The sequence below is a fragment of the Salarias fasciatus genome, chromosome 22 (assembly GCF_902148845.1).
Source record: "Salarias fasciatus chromosome 22, fSalaFa1.1, whole genome shotgun sequence".
Lineage (NCBI taxonomy): Eukaryota > Metazoa > Chordata > Actinopteri > Blenniiformes > Blenniidae > Salarias > Salarias fasciatus.
Window position 1 is genome coordinate 31,441,485 of NC_043765.1, and position 13,617 is coordinate 31,455,101.

General features: G+C 49.3%; 1 protein-coding gene across 1 annotated transcript in view; it reads right to left on the reverse strand.

Annotated features, from left to right (window-relative positions):
• The window catches only part of LOC115409611 (protein 4.1-like), a 51,118-nt gene extending 45,204 nt beyond the window's left edge, over positions 1–5,914 (reverse strand). Inside the window, exon 1 of the mRNA XM_030120852.1 lies at positions 5,730–5,914. The gene's annotated coding sequence lies outside the window, so the exon portion shown is untranslated. The remainder of the gene's footprint in view (positions 1–5,729) is intronic.
• Positions 5,915–13,617: the final 7,703 nt, after the last annotated feature.

Here is a 13,617-nt window from a genome sequence, read left to right on the forward strand (position 1 = left end):
GATGGATAGATGATGGATGGATGGATGGATGGATGATGGATGATGGATGATGGATGGACGGATGGATGGATGGATGGATGGATGGATGGATGGATGGATGGATGGATGATGGATGATGGATAGATGATGGATGGATGGATGGATGGATGATGGATGATGGATAGATGATGGATGGATGGATGGATGGATGGATGGATGGATGGATGGATGGATGATGGATGATGGATAGATGATCGATGGATGGATGGATGGATGGAGGATGGATGGAGGATGGATGATGGATAGATGATCGATGGATGGATGGATGATGGATGATGGATGGACGGATGGATGGATGGATGGATGGATGGATGGATGATGGATGATGGATAGATGATAGATGATAGATGGATGGATGATGGATGGATGGGTCTCGAACTGGAGCAGGTCTGAGGAGTCTCCAGAACAGTTCACGGGGGTTCAGCTGCTGTGACCGTCTGGAGGAGCAGGATGAGAGGCGACTGAGAGGCATTCAAGAGCAGCTGGGAATTCACAATGTTTACTGAAATAATTAAAGAAATGACAAAATGAGACGCCAAACACGTTTGTGTCTGAAGCGTCTAATGTTAAAAACTCTTGTTGTTTCACAGAAATAACTTTGAAAATTTCTAATGTGCAGGATCTCTCTCAGCAGACAGCAACCTGACCAGGATTTAGTTTTTCTTTTCATTCAGGAAACAAGTTCGCCGCATTGTTTACTACAACAAATCACCTCCTGAGATCTGATGCTTGTGTTTGTATTGCAGTCTAACTGAGAACAGAGGGAGTTCACCTCTGTAGGAGGAAACAAAAGATTGAATTTTTACATTCTATTGTGACTAGAGTGTGATTTTTGTACTAGGCATAAGTTACCTCAAAATATAACGCTTAACTTTCACATTTTCAAGAGGAGGAAGGAGAGGACGGTGAAATGTTGGACTGTCTGAGCACACTGGTCACAGACTGAACCACAAAAGGTTTTTAGCTTTAATATGAACAAGAAGTATAAAAGCACCACGAAGACCAAAGTGTCCATGACACTGTCACGAGTTTAATAAACAATAATAATAATAATATAATAATAAACAGTGATAAATGCATTTCCTTCCTTCTTTATCTGTATCAGTGGCTCTTTGTTATCTTCACCAGGTTGTGTTCGGACCGGTGAGCTCTGGATCGTATGTGTCGTTTCATGGGTTCCACACTTCGCTCCACCCTGGTAGAAAGTGAAAACACACTTAAGAGTGTGTGTCTGTGCGGCTGGTGGGAGCTGTGTCCGAGCGCTGAAAGTGAGCTTAAGCACTGAAAGCCGCTTTAAAATTAATCTGGCCCTGTGTGGGATTAAAGGTTGTTGTGTGTTGATGTGGAAGCTGGAGGAAGATGCCCCTCCCTCCCTCCCTCCCTCCCTCCACAGCCCCACCCCCACCCCACCCCCAGCGCCTCCCGGATCAAACCAAAACCTGGGAGAGGAGCCGAGCCACAGCGATCCCAGGACCAGACGACTGGACCCCGGACTCAGATCAACACCCTGAGATCAGCTGATCACCAGATGCTGGGACTCACAGCTGGAGTGAGGACGAGCCGGCCTGTACAGGAAACACAGCTGGAGGCTACAGAACCCTGAGAGAGCAGCCAAATGCATCCATCAGCAGTGGAAGGACGGGTGAGGAACCAGGTCTGAACAGGTCACCAGTCCGTCACCTTCGCACCAGGAGAACATGCAGTCTCCACTCTGAAAGACCCGTCTGGCGTTGGAACCCACGACCGTCCTGCTGTAAAGCAAGAGCACCAACCACTGCCCCACCACACCACGACCGACAGCCAGTACACGGAGGCTCCTGGAGGAGAGTGGAAACCAGGGCTCGACCCGACGGGACAAAGTTTTTGTCGAAAACATGGTGAAATGCAACTTTTGAAAAGGCGAGTGTTGACGGTGCACTGCAGTCATGTGATGAGCAGGAATGTGGAGCGGAGCTCAGTCTTTAGGAACTTTTCTGACCATTCAGTCCTTCATCATCTGCATAAGTGGAGAACATTTCATCATCTAGACCAGGGGTGTTCAACCTGTGGCTCTGGAGCCACGTGTGGCTCTTCAGCCCCTCTGCAGTGGCTCCATGAAGCTTTCACAAGGTGTAGGTGAATGAATATTGAACTTATTTTTATTATAGTTCCACATCACAGTACTGCTCTGAATTATTCGTCACTCTCAGTTCAAAAGCGATTCGAAAAATGGTAAAAGTAAAATTAGGGAAAACAGCTAAAACTACAAGAAATGTGGGAAAAAATGATAGAACGCCTTAAAAAAACAAGAAATTTCTAGAATTTCTAAAGGATGAACATAAATATGGTTGGAAAAAAGCCCGCAAAACTGCTGCAAAGGAGGTAAAATAAATGGTTTAAACAGCTAAAATTGAAAATTGATTTAAAATTGTCAACAAAAAATGCTTGAAAATAGGAGCAAAACTGTGAAAAATCAAGTACAAAAAAAACAGGCTCTTTTTTAAGCCAACACTATCGCCCCCTGCTGGAATTTTGTCAGTATTACAGCTTTTCTGCACTTCACCATTGGCTTCACGCTTTACCAGCAGAGGCTGGGGCTTGGGTTAGACATTAGCCGTTAGCCGTTAGCCGTTAGTCACTAGCCGGCGGCTGGGGCGAGACTTCTGGTTTCGGTCCAGACCAATCAAATGGGCCGGAATTCTACTTCTGCCCGTCTAGTTAGAGTTCATTTGAGCCGACAGCGCCCCCAAACCAGCAGCTGCTGGAACTGCAGGATGTTGTTGGGTCCGTCAGTGGTCCGCTCTCAGGGCGCAGCAAGGCGAGCCAAAGGAAGGGAGGGGTTCTCACCCCCCACCCCCCAGGAGAGCCCAGTCCCGGACTCAGCCTGAGGCTGTACAGACGGAGCCACGGCAGCACCACCTGGTGGCCTGGTAGGCTAACTGCATGGCGTTCAGTGGTCCTGCTGTTACCATGGAAACGGACGTCGTTTCCTCAAACTTTCCTGAAACACTCGAGACGCTGTTGTGTGAACTCGGCTCCAGGCTTCCCGTTCAGACCAGAGACACCAGAAGCTCCCCTCGTCCACCTCAGCAGGTGAACCACAAAGCAGACGAGAGCAGCCAGAAAGAGCTGAAGCCACGTGTGCTTTAAGCAAACGTCTGAACCTCCTGCTTCTCTGCTCACCAGCTGTAGAGGAAGAAGCGAAAGAGAAGAGTCCTGTCTCTGAGACGACACTGCCTCTCCTGCTCCGTCCAGCTGAACCCGGAGCATCACACTCTTCATCTGGAGCTGAAGATAAACAGTCGACTGACAGCACTAACTCATGATTAATCACTTCATCAGGCTCGGGGCTTCGTTTCAGTCTGAAAACTGGGTAACACTTTACTTGAAGCACCCGGTGAAACACATTATAAGTAGTTATAAACACTCATAAATGATCACACTGCTTTATAACCCACTATACAGCATAGGGTTAGGGTTGGGGTTGGGGTTAGGGTTCGGTCCTGGCATTGTGATCGTTTATGAGTGTTTATAACTATAGCTCCATGTGTTATAATGGCATTATAATGCTTTATAAATGTACTTTTAACGTGTTATACAGGAGAGCTTCAAGTAAAGTGTTACCGAAAACTGTATTTTCAAAACAGACATTGTATTAAGCTGGTCTACATGGAGCTTTATTTTGAAGGACAATCCAACAGGAAATTCAGAAATCTGCTGAAACTTTAAACTGAACGGACGGTTTGCACTAATGAATTTAACTTTATTTTATGGACTGAAAACTGCCTTCAAATGAAAAACAACACGATTTAAACAATGTGATTAATCATGATTAACCATGTGATGAATCGAGATTTTAAAAGGTAATGTTTTGACAGCCCTATATACATACTTTTAAAATGGATTTTCTTTTGTTTAAAAGTAAAAAATATTTCCAAATGGTTCCAAAAAGCTTTTCAAACTTCATCCTAGTTTCGTGTTTAGATTAGATATTCGAAAGACTTCATATGTGAAAACACTGCTCACCAAAAAGAAGTTTAGCCTACTCCAAACTCATTTTCAGCTTTAACGTGTACTTTCATGAACCGGTGTGCCATTAGTACTTTATTGTTAGTATGGTTCAACTTAAGCCAGTTATGTACATCTACTCCACGTTTTAGTTCAAACTCCACTTTGGATATAATCAGCAGTGAAACACTTCAGGCAGTTCAGTTCAGGACGCTGCCTTTTCGCTTTTATTTACAGTATTTTAAGAAGACGAGGATGAAACGGCTAGCTCTGAAGAAAACTACGTGTTCATGCCATTTTCTTCTTTTATTGAAAGTTCAACGTTAAAAAACATTTAGAATGATGTGTGATGTGCACGTTTTGGGGAATATGGTTCCTGATCTGTAGATATTAAACCTTCACACGGTCTGCTGCTAAAGACACATTAAGAAAACAATCTGAATGAAGAAACACAATTTAAATTGATGCCAAAAAAATTCGAATCGGGAAAGAAGCATATATATCACACACACACACACACACACACACACACACACACACACACACACACACACACACACACACACACCATGCACTAGAACACGGTTCTGCAACCTTTATAACCAAAAGAGCCATGTTTTAGTGACTTCCCATCCGGAGGCATAAAGAACATTTAACCTTTAAAATGAGGCGAAAGCAGGAAGCTTCACAGACAAAACTACATCTTATGATACATTCATGAAGTTTTAACTGCAGTTCAGAATCGAGAACATTTTATTACATTGAACCTATTTTTGTTCCTGATTTTAACAGTTTTGTTCTTTCCAAGCTTTCTTGTTGACAATTTGGAAATTTTAGCCATTTTACCTCTTTTTAACAGTTTTCTGTGCTTTTTTCTGCCAAATTTCATTTTCTTATGTCAGAAATTGGAGACATTTCAGGTTTTTTTAAGCTGTTCTATGTATTTTTCCCCATTTCTTGTGGTTTTTGCTATTTTTCCCAATTTTATTTGGATCGTTTTTTATCCATTTTGAAGCAGGAGTGACGAATTATATAATAATTTAAAAATAAGTTAAATGTTTGTTCACATATCAAGTTGTGAAGGCTTCATGGAGCCGCTACAGAGGGGCTGAAGAGCCACATTGAGGCTCCAGAGCCGCAGGTTGAACACCGCTGCTCTGGACGCTGGGTGCTGCTGTACTGTGGTGATGCTCTGGATGGAAGCAGCGCGCGCGGCTGTGCCGTCCGCCCGGTCCAGAGGTCCTGAAGCCCGGCCGAGGGGCGAGGTGAAGGAGGACAGCGGGACGAGTCCGTGATGGAGGAGGAGGAGGAGGAGGAGGAGGAGGAGACGCGCCGCTCGGAGCGCAGCAGGCCGACGCGCCCTCGCAGCGCGCGCCGCTGTTTATTCCCTCTCATCCCACAATATCCAGCATTATCCAGAGGAGCGCGCCCCCCGCTCCCCGACGCGCCGTCCCGCCCGGACAGGAGCGTCCCTGCGCCGCTGCCCTCCTCCTCCTCCTCCTCCTCCTCCTCCTCCTCCTCCGCTCGGTCCTCCGTTCCCCTCCTCCGGGGGAGCCGCGCGCTCTCCGGCGGGGTTTTTCTCGCCACATTCGGATGTGGAGCGGTGAGCGCGCGGACAATGAGAGGGGCGGTAGGCGCACCTGTCTGCAAATGGCGCTCAGTGTGAAAACTGTCAACAAACGGTGCGATGCGCGTTCACCCACCTGCCGTCCTGCGCTCATCCACAACAAGAAAAGACCCGCGAGGAAGAAAGAAGGATCACTGGTCCGACCCGCGCATCAGACGCCCGCACGCGAGTTCATCAGATTTATCACACTGGCTTTAACAATGTGTTTAGGTTCAAGGAGCGAAGGATGCCAGTGGAGCGCGCGAGCCCTGAGCGAGGACTGACAGGAGGGGGGAGGGGAGGGGAGGGGAGGAGGGAGGATGGATGGACGGGAATCCAGGGAAGTAAGAATTTGGAACAAAAAAAAACAGAATCCTGAGATTAAAGCCAGAGTAGAACCAGGGAGTGGCTTCAGTTCAGAATACTGAAGGAGGAACACCAAGGACATTTAACCAGACGGCAAATAAAGAATATGAATCAGTAACAGTGCAAAGCTTAGAAATGATAATAACATCAGAATAAAAGATTAATAATAGAAATCTAAAAGAAGAAGAGATCATGAGAGTCAGCCGTGGATGTGAGTCTGAAAATAGCCTGAGCTGCCATGAATAGCCTGCAGCCTGTCAGACAGCGTGCAGGGCCCAGCAGACCCTCTGCCCAGGCTGCAGCTCCTCCTCCTCCTCCCGAGGAAGGGGGGGGAGGCAGCTCCTGCTCCAATCACAGCCCGGGAAGCTGCTGCTGCTGGCACAGCGCCACCATCAGTCACCAGGCTTCCCTGCACCATCACCCAGTCCTGATGGAGGGAGGAGGGGGGAGGATGGAGGGAGGAGGGGGAGGAGGATGGAGGGAGGCTGACCCCGACAGACCCTCTGTCTGGTCCACTCCTGTCTTCCAGGTGATGCTGCGCCTGACGGAGAACACACTCGCCGCTGCTGGAAAAGCAGCAGAACGGAGACGTTCTGACAGAACCGAGACGTCAGGAGAACCGCAGAGAACCTCAGACGGTCTGCAAGAACTCAGAACTCAGAACAGGATTCAGAGATGAGAACCGCGGCATGAACCTTCAGGAGAGACCTTCTCAAGACCACTGACAGGTCCAGGTCTGAGCCCCTCCATCCATCCATCCATCCAAACATCCATATATCCATCCATCCATCATCCATCTGTTCTGGTCTGGTCTGGTGTGGTCTGGTCTGGTCTGGTCTGGTGTGGTCTGGTCTGGTCTGGTCTGGTCTGGTCTGGTCTGGTCTGGTCTGGTGTGGTCTGGTCTGGTCTGGTCTGGTCTGGTCTGGTCTGGTCTGGTCTGGTCTGGTGTGGTCTGGTCTGGTCTGGTCTGGTCTGGTCTGGTGTGGTCTGGTGTGGTCTGGTGTGGTCTGGTGTGGTCTGGTCTGGTCTGGTCTGGTGTGGTCTGGTCTGGTGTGGTCTGGTCTGGTCTGGTCTGGTCTGGTCTGGTCTGGTCTGGTCTGGTGTGGTCTGGTCTGGTCTGGTCTGGTCTGGTCTGGTGTGGTCTGGTGTGGTCTGGTGTGGTCTGGTGTGGTCTGGTCTGGTCTGGTCTGGTGTGGTCTGGTCTGGTCTGGTCTGGTGTGGTCTGGTCTGGTCTGGTCTGGTCTGGTCTGGTCTGGTCTGGTGTGGTCTGGTCTGGTCTGGTCTGGTGTGGTCTGGTCTGGTGTGGTCTGGTCTGGTCTGGTCTGGTCTGGTCTGGTCTGGTCTGGTCTGGGTCAGAGCCTGAGCCGAGGGGAAGGTGTGACCTGACGCCTCGTCCTGCAGATGGACATGTCTCCACCTGACCTGAGGACAGACGCTGCTGCAGGACGGCAGAGACCTGCTGAACAGCAGCTTTTGTCACAGTGATTTTGAAAGAAGCTGGTATTTTGTGCGACGTGTCCCCGTCTGAAGGTTTCCATGCTGCCACGGTTTAATGTGAGCAGGGGACAGAGGAGTGTACTCCTCCCAGCTGACAGTAGCTGCTCTCCACAGGGATGTGTACTGGGTCTCCACACATTCATGCTGATGAGTGGCATATCTAAACCCATTACGGAGCCTTTGTCTGTTCAGTACAACACTCCTCTCACACACTCATGCAAACACTGCTCTCCCAACCACAACACAATGGAGACCCTGTCGGCCCCTCCCCCCCTCCTTCTGAGGAGCAGGTGTTGAACCAGACCGTCTGAGAGGTGAAGTGAAGAAAGCCTCGCCACAACACGCTGCTGCAGCGCACGTCTGCTGACAACACTGACGCTCTTCACAAAGGGCCAACGAGGCTGAGGTCCTCCAACGTCTGCTGTACTGGACTGAAGGTCTCTATCAGCCTGGAGGTCTCTATCAGCCTGGAGGTCTCTATCAGCCTGGAGGTCTCTATCAGTCTGGAGGTCTTCAGTACAGACCTCCATCCTCTGTACTGTTGCATGCTGGGACATCAGGCTAAATGTGTTTGAACCAGACAGACTCAACAAACTCATCATAAAGTCCAGAGCTGTGTTGGAGGTGGACTGTGTACAGGTGGTGCACAGGGTCTAAACTGAGGTCCATCCTGACCCGTGTCTGTCAGTCCTGGTCCTGGTCCACCGCAGGATCGCCTTCAGTCACAGGCTCAAAGATCCAAAGTGGTCCACCATCTCTGGAGATCCGTCCAGGCCGTGGACATCAGACTGAAGACCTCTCACTGTGCATGCTGGTTGATTCATTCTTCTTCTCTGGTCTCAGTCCTGCACATAGCGTTACTGACGTTTCACCTTCTGTTTGATGTGTTTGTGTTTTCTCTCCATCCATCCATCCATCCATCCATCCATCCTTTCCAGGGTGACCCGGCGGTGGATCCAGTCCCAGACAGGAACCCGGTCCAGCACGGCTCTCCACTGCACAGCTGGCTGTACGTCTGGACTGACAGTGACTGAGGGGCTGTGCCATCATTCTACCCTGGACTGCAGTTTTACCAAGGAGAGAAAAAAACGACAACACTGTTCCAGAAGAAAGAAAAACTGTTTGACTTTCCCTCTTCCTTCAAACACGATTCTGTCCATTTAAAGTCCTGACAGAAAAAACAAAAGCACTGAGAGACGCAGAAGAACAAACAAAGAACATGCTCTACAATTCCAAATAAACCCCATGGATAGAGGGATGATGGATGGATGGATGGATGATGGATGGATGGATGGATGGATGGATGATGGATGGATGGATGGATGATGGATGGATGGATGTATCGTGGATGGCTGGACTGGCAGATGGGTGGATGTGATGGAAGCAGTGGAGAGTATTATTTCCTGGTTTTTAAAGTTATACAGAATTAGGTCAGAGGTCAAGCGATGCCCGGTGAGTTCCACCTCCGTCGGTGGGTCCAGGGAGTCGGACTCGGGCCTGACGGAGGCCTCGGCTCTGGCGTGTTGTTCCCGCTCGTCCTCTGCCTCGGTGGCAGCTGTGCGGCGTCCGCTCCGCCTCTGGATTTGATGGCGATAATCCATTCAGAGTCAGAGACCACCTGTTCATCTATTTCCACTGCCCTGCTCTCTGCCGCCCCCTGCTGGACTCTCCTCTGAGCAAATATCCACCCAGGTGGCAGAACCAAACATCTGGGTAATATATTAATCAGAATGCAACAGGAGACGTTTTAAGGACATTTCACCAGATTTCCAAGAAGAAGAGCTCCCGCCACTCACCGTCGGTTCGGTGTGCCGGCCGTCAGCAGAGTCCAGGAGGCGAGGAAAGAGAGAAACACAGATCAGTGGAACAGTGTGTGTCATACACACTCCAGCAGCTGACACACACACTGCGAACACTGCGAGCGATGGAAATCAGGTCTGGATTTCATTATTTGGACTTTCTCAGACAGAAGCTTCCAGAGGCCCCACTCCCCTACCCACAATGCAGTTCCCCTCAAAAAGCCAGACTGGCGGCTTCAGCAGGTGAGAGGAGCTCAGGTTCACCCGGATCTCATCTTGATTCAAAAAGTTAATCACATTAATCGCGTTTTACGTGGCGTGCTTTAAAACTCTGTTGTTTTGTATTTAAGGTAGTTTTTTAGCCCATAATAAAAGGAGCGTCAGGCCAAACAGGAAGCTGCGACGCTCTAATCTCAGCACAGCAAATGAAATTCAATCAATCTCCAGTTTGGTTGAATTTTCATTTAGCTGCTAAAATTGAACTGACGTCTGAATAAACACAAAGAAGGAATTCTCTTTTTCACCTTTTTGGACGTTCTTTTAAAATAAATTGTCATGCAGAAAAACCTGAAACAATGCCGACATCAACCGTTTTAAAACTGAAAAAAGTCGCAAAATAATCTTGATGTTAAAAGTTAATCTTTTGACAGCCCTGCATAAATTAACTGAGATTAATGTGATTAACTGTGTCAGCCCTAAAACAGATGGTTCCAGACGTCAGCCTTTCCACTGTGACCCCTCAAACTGGCCCACAGCTGCCCCCCCGTGGGGTTCAGAGGAGGTCCTGGTCCCAGCGGGGCTCCGGGTCAGAGGAGAGAACCCGGTCCGTGGCCTGAGAGGAACCTCCTGTGGAACCAGACGGCCGGCAGAGAAACCTGAGCCTCGGGCTGCAGAACCTTCCCCGACAGACCGACGGCGCTGGCCGGAACAGAGACCGGGCCAGACCAGACCGGGCCAGACCAGGCCGGGCCAGACCAGACCGGGCCAGACCAGGCCGGGCCAGACCAGACCGGGCGGCCGTCCGAGGGTCTCACAGACCTGACGGGACCGCCGGACCACCGGAGCAGACCTCGGAGCAGCAGCAGGTTCTGATGTGTGAGTGTGTGTGTGTGTGTGTGTGTGTGTGGGCGTTCTCGTATTTCTATCCTTGTTGGGGCCAAATGTCCCCACAAGGATAGCAAAACGTGAAACGACGTGCCTTGTGGGGACCTTTTTCCGGTCCTAAGTAGGAGAAACAGTGTTTTCTTCACCATGTTGTTGTTACTGAAAAAAGTAAAAGTGCAAAAACATTTCTTTAGGGTTAGGCTTTGTTGTGGTGTGGGTTAGGGTTAGGGTTAGGGTCAGGGTTAGGGGCTAGACATGAATGGGAGTCAATGGACGGTCCCCACAAGGATAGAAATACAAGACTGCGCGTGTGTGTGTGTGTGTGTGTGAGAGAGAGAGAGAGAGAGAGAGAGAGAGAGAGAGAGAGAGAGAGAGAGAGAGAGAGAGAGAGAGAGAGAGTCATTATGTACACTGGCCCAGTTTACATGGTGTTTTTTCATTCCGATTGTATTAAACACATCTGTATCCATGGGGACAGCGTACAAAGCGATCCTCGATCAGTCCTGGTTCTCCAGGGTCCTGGGCGAAGCGGACTTCCAGGTCTTCCTCTCTGCAGCAGCAGTCCTCAGTGTTCTATCTGCTGATCTCTGATCAGTAATGTCCCACTCCTCAGAGAGCCCCTCCCCCGGCCGGAGTCCCGCCCCGCCCGGCGCCACATCGCGCTGTAGAGCTCCGGGGCTCCGCTCCGCCTGCTGGTGTTTCGAATTATCTGGTGTCCGTGTTAACTTGTGATCAAGAGATGTTGAAAAACCAACTGAAACTTGTAGAGGTTCTAGTGAACATCAGTTTTCTACAGTTACAGTAAATTTATAAGTCTGAAGTCTTCTGTGAGTCTTATTTTAACATCTGTTGTTTCCAGAGTGTGTTTACAGGAATCTGTGACTCGTTACCATGGGAACCAGTTAATCCAGAACACCGGGCAGCGGCCCGCTGGTAGTCTACCACCGAGCTCTTTCAACAACTGGCCCCGTCTCTCCTCTCCAGTGTTTGTTTTCTCAGGGCTTTTATCAAAAAGTGTTTCTCAGCCACCGCCCAGTTCTTCTGCTTGTGTTTGAATTTCCTAATTCCTGCTTCCTGTTTCCTACTTCCTGTTTCCTGTCACATCATCACGTCACTACGTACAAGGGAACGCATGGCAGAGGCAATAATCCGTTTCATCCGCTCCGCTGTTTATATGAGACATGGAGCCGATTACTGATCGGTGTGGACGACCTCGGACAATCGGATCCGAAATACAATCCGTTCCGAGTGCAGCGGATCCACTCGGTGTTTATATGACACATTTACAACCCGCTCCACCTCCAGTCCCGTTAGGAAGAGGATTTTTGGGTCAATGTGAACGTGGCCACTGAGACACACCTGGAATATGTATTCATTGGCCTTTCTTATCACTGTGGCTCCTCTAAAGGGTTCAAACACTGAGCTGCTGGAAACCTTTCAATGGGGCAGTTTCCCCTCAGAATCGGGTAGTTTCCCTCAGAATTCCCTGAATGGGGCAGTTTCCCCTCAGAATGGAGCAGTTTTCCCTCAGAACGGGGCAGTTTCCACTCGGAATGGGGCAGTTTCCCCTCAGAATGCTCTGAACGGGGCAGTTTCCCCCAGCACTGCAGCAGCTGCAGACTCACAGCTTGTAAAAACAGCAGAGCATCAAACAGCAGAGTCATGCAGAGAAACACTCACAGCAGCTCAGCTCCTCTTCGTCACACATCCGCCGCTGCCAGCCTCCCTCCTCTCAGCATCGCTCCATCAGCACAGGCTGCAGGGGGCAGCTGGGAGGAGCCAGGAGTGATGGGGAGGAGCCAGTAGCAGCTGGGAGGAGCCAGGAGTGATGGGGAGGAGCCAGTAGCAGCTGGGAGGAGCCAGGAGTGATGGGGGAGGAGCCAGTAGCAGCTGGGAGGAGCCAGAAGGAGCAGCAAGGACCATGGAGCCCCACCAAAGTGAAACTATGAGTTGCCGTACAAGACCTAACTCATTCTGGCCGTCTCACACAGATATATTCACCTCTCACACACCTATATTTATCTCACACACATATATTTTATCCTCTCAGATGCATACATTCTCCTAAATAAACAGACATATAAGCATATGTACGGGTCCTGTGGGCGGGTCCTGTTCAGGTCATAGTCAACATGGAGGGTGTGGTGGAAGCTGAGCGCTGCTGAAGCCATCGGGGTGTCAGGAAATATTTAATCATCCTCAGAAACAGCAGATCCTCCTGCTGGCTTCAGCAGCAGGTGGCTGGTTCATCTGCTCCAGACTGGACTCACAGCAGGGGGGAGAGAGAGAAACTCTTCAGATCTGCCAACGTCCCAGTGGCTTCAGCAGGACAAGCAGCTAATGCTAATGCTAACATGCTAACGCTACACAAGGCCCAACTGGAGGATTAGCACAGTGTTTTTCAACCCCCTGGGTCGTCATGTAAAGGGGGAGTTGTGTTTTCCGTACAGATATGACACAGTAAATAAATATACATTGTGAAAAAAATCTCCGGAGCTTGATGCTAACGTCTATGGAAATACCCATTCACATGCTAACAGCACAACAGTCACGGAACTTGCTGGAACAAATTAAACTGAACATTTCACTGACTCAATACAAAGAACAAACTGTAATTATTCATTAATAACTGGCATGTGCATGGCATGGAATATGCTCCTCCTCTGAGTCTGGTTCTGCAGGGTTCTTCCTGTTAAAGGGAGTTCTTTCTTCCCTCAGTCTCTTCTTGCTCATGTGGATCTGTGGGGTTTTCTCTGTAAAAGTGATGAGAAATGACTGTGTTGTTATTGGCACTTTATAAATAAAGCTGAATTGAATTGAATTGAATTGACATGCAGACATGGAGACATGGAGACATGGAGAAGAAGTCCATCCTGAGTCCTGACTGACTGACTGATGAATTGGTGGGTGCGGTCCTGCCTCTATCCAGGCTTTAAATGTAAAGCTGATCATTGTTCCGAGAGTTTTTTCAACCATATCAGCCATGCGGAGAATCTCGTCTGAAGTGAAAAAACACTGCTTGATGAAAGTTTCCACAGAGTGAAACCTGCCAGAGTCATGGTGCTGCTGGTGGATCAGTCTCCTGGGTGTTTGGAGAACATGGCGGTCTGATGCTGGAGATCGTCTGATCCCGAGAGCATGTCTGAGCGGAGCTGCTGTGTTGAGAGAGCCCAGCACAGTGCAGCACCCCGAGGCTCTGGGCGGCGAAGTGGGTGTAAT